The sequence below is a fragment of the Callospermophilus lateralis genome, chromosome 11 (assembly GCF_048772815.1).
Source record: "Callospermophilus lateralis isolate mCalLat2 chromosome 11, mCalLat2.hap1, whole genome shotgun sequence".
Taxonomy (NCBI): Eukaryota; Metazoa; Chordata; class Mammalia; order Rodentia; family Sciuridae; genus Callospermophilus; species Callospermophilus lateralis.
The window spans coordinates 19,232,018-19,243,909 of NC_135315.1; the positions used below are offsets into that span (position 1 = coordinate 19,232,018).

At 45.6% G+C, this 11,892-nt stretch overlaps 1 non-coding gene across 1 annotated transcript; it reads left to right on the plus strand.

The window, feature by feature from the left end:
• The first annotated feature begins 3,144 nt into the window (after positions 1 to 3,144).
• LOC143411041 (U2 spliceosomal RNA) lies at positions 3,145 to 3,335 on the plus strand. Its single transcript, XR_013092769.1, has one exon. It is a non-coding gene; the product is annotated as a U2 spliceosomal RNA (small nuclear RNA).
• The last annotated feature ends 8,557 nt before the right edge of the window (positions 3,336 to 11,892 follow it).

Below are 11,892 nucleotides of genomic sequence, written 5' to 3' on the forward strand. Positions count from 1 at the left end.
CTTCTCCCTTAGCAATAGGTTTTTTGTTGCGGTTTTTGATATTTTGTACTGGGAATTAACCCAGGGGCAATTTACCACTGAGCTGCATTCTCAGCTCTTTTTATTTTTTATTTCAAGACAAAGTCTTGCAAAGTTGCAGAGGCTGGCTTCAAAGTTGTGATTCTCCTGTCTTACCCTCCCCCTCCCAAGCTGCTGGAATCACAAGCATGAACCACTGCTCCCAGCTCTGTGATTTCTTTTTTGATGCACAACTTAAACCCATAAGTATCCCATAAATATGAGTAGTCTAAAAAGCAGAAACTGAAGCACAGAATGGTTAGGAAATTTACTCAAGTTTACCCAGCTTAAATTGGCCAAACCCGGCTTTGAACAAATGTCACATTGGCTGTAAAACTGAAAACACACCAAAACTGAACAGTTTATTGTCTCCTTTGAAGATTCCTTAACATTTCTTCTATAATATCTCCTCAGATTGGCACCAAGAAGGAAATTGTCACTTATCTGATAAAGGAAATGAAACTGACAATCTCACCCCACCCTTTATCTTTCATGTTTGCCAGGGAAGGTGTTGATGAACAAATGGTAAGGAGAAGGTGGGGCAAGAAAGGGGCCTAGCTTGTCCAGATATCAACAGGCCCTGGGCCTACCCCAATCCCTGCCTCTGACTGAAAACTCTAGTCACTGCATCCCCACCCCCTCCTTGCCCCCAGACTATTCTTTACCATCAATGACTTCTGGGCAGCTTCACCTCTGCAGCCCTTCTTCTCAAGAGATTACAGCCCAGGACCTAAAGCCTTGGGGGATTTATTGAGAGAACACTGGGACTTAAGCACAATGAACATTATATATGGAAATACCTATTAGCTGTTAGGCATCATTCTAGATTCTGAGTGAAACAGATAAGGACCTGCCCTGATGGAATGTAAATTATAATGGAGAATGGGGAGAGTTAATGAATAAAAAATCAGATGGTGAGACATTCTGTGGAGGAAAAGAAAATAGAGAAATGTGTGGAAGCATGTCTGGGGAACAAGAGCTAATTGAGACCTGAGGATGGTGCTCAGGAGGACCTTACAAAGAGGTGACACCCCTGGGTTCAATACCTGGTACAAAAACACACAAAAAAAAAGAAAAAGAAAAAGAAAGGGAGGGAGGGAGGGAGGGAAGGAAGGAAGGAAGGAAGGAAAAGAAAGGAGGGAGGGAGGGAGGGAAGAAAAGAAAAGAAAACACAAACTGCCTTTCTGAACAAGTAGGGTGGGGAGGAATGTGTAAAGGGAGACCCTAGCTACTCTTCGCCCTAACAAGAGCTGTTTCCGAGGCAACTATGCCCAAACCCTGTACCCAAAGCCAAGGACTGGAAAGGAGCAGATGCTGCCGCCTGGCGGATGTGTTCGTCACAGAAGAAAAGCAGAGTACAGGGTGAAGTTTTCAGTGGGTTTGCCTCCTTCTGAAGTGACACCTTCTCTCTAACTAAAATACAAAAATAGGGCTGGGGAAGTGGCTCAGTGGTCGAGTGCCCCTGAGTTCAGTCCCCGGTACCAAAAAAAAAAAGAGCTGGGGATGTAGCCCAGCCACCAGGTGAGAACTAGGGAGAAAGGAAACGACGTCAGGCAGAGGCAGCTGCAGGGGATGAAGCACAGGACAACGATCATTTTAACAAGCGCCAACAGAAACGGGTTCTGGAACGGGGGAGAATCCCTCCCTCTGCCCTGCAGGGCTCGCCCCACCTGAAGAGCTTGCAGCCTTCCCCCTTGCAGAGAGGACCTCTGGATCACCCTGACTCAGAACAAGCCTCTGTAGGACGGGTCAGGTCCGAAGCTGGCAGAGAACGAATTAAAAACCATAGAGTCAGGGCTGGGTTGTGGCTCGCGCGAGGCCCTGGGTTTGATCCTCGGCACCACATTAAATAAATAAGTAAATAATCAAGAATATCTCAAAGGATTGAAATTATAAAAACAACAACAAAACATACATCCTGGGCGTCTTTTGCGAATGTCTTGCAAGGGTGTCCTCGGGAAAATTGGGCCCGCTCACAGCCAACAACTCCCTTAGGTAGACAGCCCCCTCTAACTGCCCAGTCCCAGTCCCCCGGGGTTCTGCTTTTTTTTTTTTTTAAGCAGCAAGAGATAATATTTATTCAAGCCTAAGCATGTTATATATACTAAATATTGTCACACCTGGGTTCTCTCAAATAATGTCAGTTTTAATATTCTCCTCTTCCATCCCACTCCAGAGGCATCACGGATAGGTTTTAGGTTAGACTTTACAATTCCCTTTCTACACAATCCTTTATATTCATATATATCTATGAAAAATAAATATTATTAAGTGTATTTTAAAATTAAATTAATGACAATGTAGTCCAAATTCTGTCTCTCCTCAGATCTTGCTTTTTTCTTATTTTTTTCTTTTTTTATTCATCTATTTATTTATTTCTTACATACATAACAATAGTGAAGTGCATTACATTCATAAATATCCATTCACAGAACAATTTTTCGTAACTCTGTATATAAAGAATGTTCACGCCAAATTATGCCATTACATATGAGCTCTCTTATATTATTTTGCATACAATTCTTTTTTGTTTTTTTTTAAGAGAGAGAGAATTTTAATATTTATTTTTCAGTTTTCAGCGGACACAACATCTTTGTTTGTATGTGATGCAGAGAATTGAACCCCGGGCCGTACGCATGCCAGACGAGTGCGCTACCGCTTGAGCCACATTCCCAGCCCCTGCATACAATTCTTAATACACCTTTATATCACAATTTATCATATCTCTGTTTGTATATAATGTATGTTGACACCAAATTCACATCTTCATACCGGGGTTCTGTTTTTGTCAGTGGGTGCGGAGAAGAGAGGAAGTCCCCGGCGGTAGCCACGCCTTCCTGGGGAAGGGGCGGGGTATGCAAAGTAGTTGAAGGCTCCTCCGCTCTGAAACGCCAGAGCCGCGAGAGATCATTAAAATTGCTTGTTCCAGGTGGGGCCAATAGTGAATCTGCACGCGGGTCCAGTGGACCCCGTGCGAGTCCGAAGGAGACACAGGGAAAAGAGAGTAGGAGTAAACATGGCGGCGCTCACCGCGAGTTGAAAGTGAGCGAGCGTAGGGTGGTGAGGGCGAGGGGCGAGTGATACAGCATCGCTTCTCGGCCTTTTGGCTAAGATCAAGTGTAGTATCTGTTCTTATCAGTTTAATATCTGATACGTCCTCTATCCGAGGACAATATATTAAATGGATTTTTGGAGCAAGGAGTTGGAATAGGAGCTTGCTCCGTCCACTCCACGCATCGACCTGGTATTGCAGTACCTCCAGGAACGGTGCACCCCTCTGGGGGAACCCAAATACTGGTTTGAAAATCAGACTGTATACTGCCCGTTTAAGTTTTCTTGCTTGAAAGTCTTGAAGTTCTATCTTCCCTGGTTTTTATTCAGAACTATCTTTGTTTCTCCCCAAGGTTTTTTTTTCTTTGGGTCGAGTTTCCTTGTCGGTCTCACCTGCCGTTTTCTGCTTCTTTTCACTTTCTTGCTAAAAACTGAACTCTTTCAACTATGGTTTTTCAGCTTGGTCTTTGACCATCATGATGTCCCCTTTCCGTTGCACACCTAGATTGCTACAGTGCGTTCCAGGAGGAATTGTCCTAGTGTTTCTTGATTTTTAAGGCTCACATAGCAAATTACTATTCGGCTTGTTAGGTCTGTGCTAAATTAAACACGAAGCCCACTGGAGACCCAACAACACCAGAGGCTGAGGCAGGAGGATACTAAGTTTGAGGCCAACATCAACACTGAACAAGGCCTTAAGCAACATGGTGAGAGCCTGTCTCAAAATGAAAAGCAAAGGGCTGGGGATGTGACTCAGTGGTAAAGTGTCTGTGTTCAATCCCCAACACCTAATAATAATGATAATAATAATAAATGAGTCCACCTGGAACCTGGGCAAAGGTCACGAGCTATTTAACTCAGTTGTGTATTGCTGGTACCTGGGAATTGCACTGGATTGCGGTGACTGGGTGATGACAAAGATGTCAGTGCCCTCAAAAGTTTTATTCCCTACAATGTTAAAGAAAAATTATATTCCTGATACCTACAAGATGGCCAGGCCAGTTTGTTAAGATTCCAAAGGGGCTGTGGTGATAGATAGGTACAGGTAGGTACAGGGAATTGAGAGAGAGAGGGAGATTTTTTACTGGAAATGAGCAGATGCTGCCTTCTGGTAGATGTGTTTATCACTGCCTGCTTCCTGAATAAAAGCAAAGTAGAGGGGCTGAGGTTCTGGCTCAGCAGTAGCATACTTGCCTGGCATGTGTGAGGCACTGGTTCATTTCCCAAAACCGCATTGTATAAATAAATAAAGGTCTATGACAACTAAATATTTTAAAAAAGGAAGGCAAAGGTAGAGGCTGAAGTTTTCAGTGGTGGGTTTTTTTTTTTTTTTTTTTTTTTTTTTTGTAACATGGATTGAACCCAGGGATGCTTAACCACTGAGCCACATCCCCAGTCCTTTTTTATATTTTATTTAAAGACAGGGTCTCACTAAGTAACTCAGGGCCTCCCTATTTTGCTGAGGCTGAGATTGAACTCATGGGCACTCGACCACTTCTGCTCCCCAATCCCACCCCAATCCCAGCCCCAGCCCGCATCCTCAGCCCTATTTTTCTATGTTGGTGATCCTCCTTCCTCAGCCTCCCAAGCCTCTGGGATTACAGGATGTGCCACAGGGCCTGTCTGAGGACTTCCTTTCTGGCAAAGCTATTCCTACAGTTTGAACTCAGGGATGGAAAATGCACCCTGCTTGACCTTGTTGTGTTGAGTAAGTAATATTAAAATGAACATTATCTAAGCAAAATTTTAATGACATTCTCCATACATTTACTGAAGGCCTCGAAAGAGGTATGTGGAAGCAGGAGGAGGCTGCAGGGTAGGAAGATTAAGAAGAGCTCATCTGAAGCCACCTTGCAGTGCTAGTGGGGTGTCATCCACGTGGACACCTCAGTGCCTGAAATAAAGGAAAGTAGAAACTCAGGGAGGAGAAGGGAATTGCCAGAGGGGATTAGGACAGGCTGGGGCTGGGGCTGAGGCTGGGGCTGGGGCTGGGGCTGGGGCTGGGGCTGGGGTGAGGCTGGGGCTGGGGTTGGGGTTGGAGCTGGGAATTCTTGAAAGCAATGTCCAGAGGTGGCTGAAAATTTGAAGGAAGTGAAGGGGGGGTCATCTCAACAGAGGAGCCAGTGGTAGAATGGTTCTCTCTAGAAAACTTACCCTTTATGAAGGACTGAGCTGACACGGACAAGCAGGAGCCTAGAGACAAGAGAAGATGGAAGTGATTCCTTCTGTGCCCTTGTTGAAGGGTGGTTTTTGGCCTCCCAGGCCAAGTCCTTATGGAGTACAAAAGACAACTCCTGGACCCTGTAGACACAAGTAAGGGGAGATGGCCCGGGTCCCAGAAAGAATGTCAAGACTAAGAAGCAAGGGCTGGGGATGTGGCTCAAGTGGTAGCGCGCTCGCCTGACATGCGTATGGCCCGGGTTCGATCCTCAGCACCACATGCAAACAAAGATGTTGTGTCTGCCAAAAACTAAAAAATAAATATTAAAATTCTCTCTCTCCTCTCTCACTCTCTCTTTAAAAAAAAAAAGACTAAGAAGCAAGATTCCAGGCTTGGGTTCAGGGCTTTGTGAGAAGCAGAATGGGGGCCTTGTCTGCAATTAAGAGGTATTTTGGGCCAGATGATCCTCAGAGCATAATAGGCACTGAACCTCAAATTGGGGTTCCTCCGTGCTGGGGGACCTCTCCCTCCCTGCCGGCTCCCGAGAGAACCCCAAATTGACATATCCTCACTGCATCCTTGTAGAATGTACCACCATTTTGCTGTGGGCCAATCACTCAGAAAACACCCTCAGTCTGAATTCTGCCCAAATTGGAGAGTCTTTATCTAGCCAGCTGGTGACTGCTCCCTGCAGGACCTGTCTCTGCCAGGAACAGTGTCGGGTCCGAGTTCTCTGGGGTTTTAAGGGGGAAAGAACCACATCCTCGAAAATGTAGGTACAGACAAGCAAGCAGGACACAGAAGCTTATGGGGCAAGGAATAGAGAATAGAGAAATTGGCTATTCAGAGTGACTTTGAAATAATTCCAGTTCTCTTCCCTGCCTCCTGCTAAGGAGGCCTCTGTGGACTACACACACACAAGGGCACACTCACTCAGCCAGAGCCTCTCTTCCTCTGTGCTCTGTCTCACCTTGAAACATGAATATCCAGGGTGTTTGTTAAGGCTAGAAAGGCAGGAGTTCATGAGACCTGGTGATGAAACAAGCGTAAGTTACTCATCTGAAAGTTTCTTTTTTCTTTTCTGGTAGTACTACTAAACTATACATCTACATCTACAAACTCAGCCTTTTTTTTTTTTTTTTTTAATTTTACATTGAGACAGGGTCTCACTAAGTTGCTGAGGTTGGCCTCAAAGTTTTGAGCCTCCTTCTCCAGCCTCCTCAGTATCTGGGATTACAGGCATGCTCCACGGTACCCAGCTCATCCCGGAGTTTCTGAGGACAGAACACATCAGGACTGGACTTTTTATCATGTCTGGGGCCCAGGTACAAGTCTGATGGTCAGGGGCATACCCCTCCTTGCCCCAAAACTCATTCTGAACCCACCCTGAAGATTCGGAACTAGGAAGCCATGCTGTGGTTCCCTGTTCCCGATCTCCCAGGGCTCAATATATCTGCTGATAAGCTACAACTCACATCCCACCTCTCTGACCATCCCCACCCGTCTTCTGTCATCCTCACCGTGGAAGAGAGGCTGACACCACGTCAGACACCCTCTGCAGAAGATGACAGGCTTCTTTGCAGCCCCAGTTTGATACAAATTCACCCAGAGGCAGTAGCTACAGAGGTAGTAAAGGCTGAGGGTGCTGAGGAGGACTGCACAAGCTGTGGTGGCAGATAGGGATTCTGGACTCTGGGGCTGGGATGGGATCCAGGGGTTCTCTCCTCAGCCTCTCCCCTTCTAGGAGTCTCACTTACCAGGACCTGAGAGGTTATACAATTGCCCTCCAGCTTCATGAGCCCCCAGTGAGTCAGGCTGAGGTCCTTGCCTTTGGGAATCCTGGACACTGGACAGAAAGTTGCACTGAGTAACCGGGTCCTGATCACTTCGTTGTGGTGGCCGTGGCAGCGGTGGTGGTGGTGGTGGTGGTGGTGGCGGTGGTGGTGGCGGTGGCTCTGGCTGCAGCGGCAGAAGCTGTGCTTGTGTTGGCTGGTGCCATGGCTGCTGTATTGGTGGCTTTGGCTCTGCTGGTGTTTTCGGCTGCGCTGGTGGCTTCGGCTGCACGGATGGCTGGTGCAGCTGTGTGGGGGGAGCCCAGGACTCCTGATATGTTTGGGATTTTTTCTCAGATTGGTATTCCTCCACTTGGTGTTTCTCTGGTTGCTGACAAGAAGCTCCAGCCAAGTGGCATCTTCCACCCTCCCACCCTGTCACCCAGGGGCCACAGAGGTTTGAGACAGTGAGGCAAGTGAATAGAGAGGCCAGGGTGGTTAGAAGCATCTCTGTTCCCTGCAGTTGGAGGCTGAAGCTGGGGCCCAGGCTGCCTTCCCTCACCTGCCACAAAACCCAAGAAGTATTTCCTGGGACTGTGCCACCCAGCACAGCCTCTTCCCAGGAGGTGGCACTGTCTGAGCTTCTGAGTCTGTCTTGGAGCCGGGCACTGAAAGGAATTTTCATTGCCAGAGGATAAAGAATAAGTCCTTACTTTGATTTTTTTTGGGGGGGTGGTAGGGTTGGGGGGACACAGGGAATTGAACCCAGAGGTGCTTAACCACTGAGTCACATCCCCAGTCCATTTTTATATTTTATTTAGAGACAGGGTATCTCTGAGTTGCTTAGGGCCTTGCTAAATTGTTGAGGCTGGCTTTGAACTCACCATCCTCCTGCTTCAGCCTCCCAAGTCACTGGGATTACAGGCATTCCCCACCGCCACCGCCACCGCCACCGCCCGCCACCAATTTCTTAATTTGAAACACCACTGTCCAATAAAAACAATGTATGCCACATGTGTAATTTTACACACGAGATCAGGAGGAACCAATGAAAAAGGAAAAAAAAAATATATATATATATATATCCCCCCACCCCCAGTACTGGGAATTGAACCCAGGGTGTCTCTAGGACTGAGCTACATGGCCTATTCTTTGTTTCTTTTCTTTCTTTAATTTTTGAGATTGCATCCAGAATGACCCAGGATGTTCCTGACCTTGCACTCCACGTGTCTCAGTATCCCAAGTAACTGGGATTATCAGGATACCACCATGTACTGTTAATTTTAATATATTTCATTTAACCAAATACATCCCAAACCTGTGATCAATATGAAAATATTAATATTTCAGCCACACTCAGTGGCACACGCCTGTCATCCCACCAGCTCAGGAGGCCAAGACAGGAGGATCAGGAGTTCAAAGTCAGAAACTTAGCGAGACCTAAGCAATTTAACAAGTCCTGGTTTCCAAATAAAATATAAAAAGGGCTAAGGATGTGGCTCAGTAATTAAGCTCCCTGCATTCAATCTTTGGTACCAAAAAAAAATTAATATTTTATGTTCTTTGTTTTGATACCAAGTCTTCAAAACGCAGTACACATGTTATATTTAATAGGACATCTTCATTTGAACACTAAATTTTCACCAAAATTGTTGATCTCTAATTACTTCTTTTATTTTTCTTTCTAATTTTTTTTAAATTTCATAAAATTTACAGTAGAAAATGTAGATTTAGGGGGCTGGTGTTGTGGCTCAGTGGTAGAGCACTCACCTAGCATGTGTGAGGCCCTGAGTTCAATCCTCAGCACCACATAAAGATAAATAAATAAAGGTATTGTTTCCATATACAACTAAAAATTATTTAAAACAAAAGAAGGAGAAAATGTAGATTTAGACATCTGAGTTACACCAAACACTCCTAAAATTTCTCTAATATGTAAGTTGAATATTTGTTCTAAAAACTTTATATTTAAATTAATCAAATTTGGGGCTGGGGATGTGGCTCAAGCGGTAGCGCGCTCGCCTGGCATGCATGCGGCCCGGGTTCGATCCTCAGCACCACATACAAAAAAAGATATTGTGTCCGCCGATAACTAAAAAATAATAAAATTCTCTCTCTAAAAAAAAATAATAAATTAGTTAATTCATCAAATTTATATAAAATAGTACACTCAGCTCTTCATTCTCACTAGCCACATTGCAGTAGCTCAATAGCCTAAAGGTTGGTGGCAAGTATATTAGACAGTCCAGTTTCAAAACCTTTCAGCAATGCTGGGTGCAGTGGCACATGCCTGTAGTCCCAGTGTCTTGGGAGGCTGAGGCAGGAGGATTGCATGTTCAGGGCCAGCATCAGCAACTTTTTGAGGCCCTAAGTAAGTTAGTGAGATTCTGTCTCAAAATAAATAAATAAATATATAAATAGGGCTGAGGATGTAGCTCAATGGTTAGGCACCTCTGGGTTTAATTCTCAGTCCAAAACAGACAAACTAAAACCCTCCCAGGCCTAATATCCCTGTTCCCACCAGCCTACAACAGAAAAATTAAGTGAGGTGATAACGCACCACAACCACCATAGTTTCTCTGAGAGAACTCTAAATGTGCTTCCCTCCTACCCCAGTAAGCAACATTCCCCAAACAGCAGCCTTCTCCCTAGGGGATTGTCTTCCCCGTTTTCTTCCTGCTCCATGGAGAACCCTGCTGGACCTAGTCCTTCCTATGTACCTGTTGTTGTTGCTGCTGCTGCTGCTGCTCAGCCATTAGCCACCTCCTCCGGTCCAAAGCCATCTGTCGGCGGCGGGCTTCCCAGTGGTAGGCACTACCCATGATGGTGGGATGGTGGAAGCCCCAACAGCGGGTGGGGATAGGCAGCCCAGGACAGTGCCCCCACCACCTCTGTCACCTCCTACCCCAAATGCACTGCCTATAACCACAACCACCTCACAATGTGGCCACTGCCAGGGCAACTGGGCAGGTCCCCCACCCTGCCTTGGTGGGGTGGGGGGTTGTTCTTCTCAAGGCTCCTGGTAAACACCTGTAAGTCTGCTAAATTCCTTTCTTTCTCTCCAGGCTCCTGAACAGATAGAAGACACTTTCCCATCTTAGAGTGAAGTCTCAGTGGGCCCCAGGAACAATTCTGCAGGGAAGTCTCCTCATTTTTCTTTCTGGCTTTTTTTCCCCCTCCTTCTCCTGAGGGGTTTCCAGCAGCAACCACTGGCCCTCTGTTGATCCTCTCTCCCTCCAAAGTCTCTGAAATTACTTTTCCTCACTCCTTTGTCTCTTCTTCCTCACTCTCCCCCTTCCATAAACGTTTGTGTTGCGTCAAGATAAAAGAAAATACAAAATCCACTAACCTTCATTGAAGGGTGGAAAGCAACCTTTGTATCAGATCAGCTCCAAAGAACCTGTTAATCCTAGCTGGGTAGTGGAGTTACCTTGGACTTTGGTATTAAACAGATTCAAATTCAATCCTGGCTCTGTCACATATTTGCTGAGGGGACGTAGGCAGACCACAGTCTTGGAGGCTTCCCTGTGAAGGTTATTCGTTGACCTCAAGGAATGCCTGGAAATACCAGCTCTCATAGTGGGGCATCCAAATATGAACAGCTGATAGGGAATTCACAGCTGTGCTATGGGCCCAGAGGGATGCTGAACCTTTTTGGATCTTTTTCTCCTTTGGTAAAACAGTTGCTGGTTCCTTCTCCCAGCACCAAGGAGTGCTGTTGTTTGCAATAGGTTTATGAGAGTTGCCAGATGCAATAGATGAAACAGAGGCTAGTTACTGGATATCTATCTTCACAGCGCATTTATATTCATATAAAATAACTCTAAAAATAATATTGCAATGGAGAGCCAGGTGCAGAGGAACATGCCTGCAGTCCTAGCTCCTCAAGAAACTGAGGTCTCAAGTTTGAGATCGGACTGGGCAATTCTGTGAGAACTTCTTTCAAAATAAAATAAAAAGGGTTGGGGATGTAGCTCAATGCTACAGTGCTTGCCTAGCATGAGTGAGCCCTGGGTTTAATCCCCAGTATGGACAAAAATAAAAAAAGAAAGAAAGAAAGAAAAAAAATCTGTCAAACACAGGACTCAATGGAGAATTTTTTTATTATAAAACTTTTTTAAAAATATTTTTTAAAGAGAGAGAGAAAATTTATTTATTTATTTATTTATTTATTTTTTTAGTTCTCGGCGGACACAACATCTTTGTTGGTATGTGGCGCTGAGGATCCAACCCGGGCCGCACGCATGCCAGGCGAGCGCGCTACCGCTTAAGCCACATCCCCAGCCCTTTATTATAAAATTTCACAATGTCTAACATGTCATGGATTGTGACAGGCATTATTGTTTTCTGTACCCCTAAGAAAGCAAAGAAAACAGACTCTGTCCCATAATGGCACCACTGCTTTCTGGGGCATCAAACATAAGATGCATCCTGTTTTCTGACATGTAAAAATATGAAAGTAGGGGGTGCAGGGAATGTTCATCTTGGGATAAAACCAGACACCATCATGGATTGTAGCCACCTGATCTAGTGGCTCTGAACAGGAAGGCTGGGCTTTGAGCCTGGTGTCCTTGACTTTCTCTCTCTAGACCTTGGTTTTATCATGGGACAGGTAAGCACAAAATGGATAAATGCCCTTCTGGCGTGGACTGCCTTTGCTGCTCTCTGCTGCCCCCACTGCTGAGAAAAGGGAATTGGCTCTTGATGACACAGCTCCCCTAGGGGTGGGGAAGCTCAGATAAAGGCACCAGCGGACCCCCTTATTTTAAGAACTAGAACAAGCTCCCCATGTTTGGCCCTCAGCACCCACGGGTCCAGCTTCTTGAATCAGTTCCCCCCCACAGTTGAGAT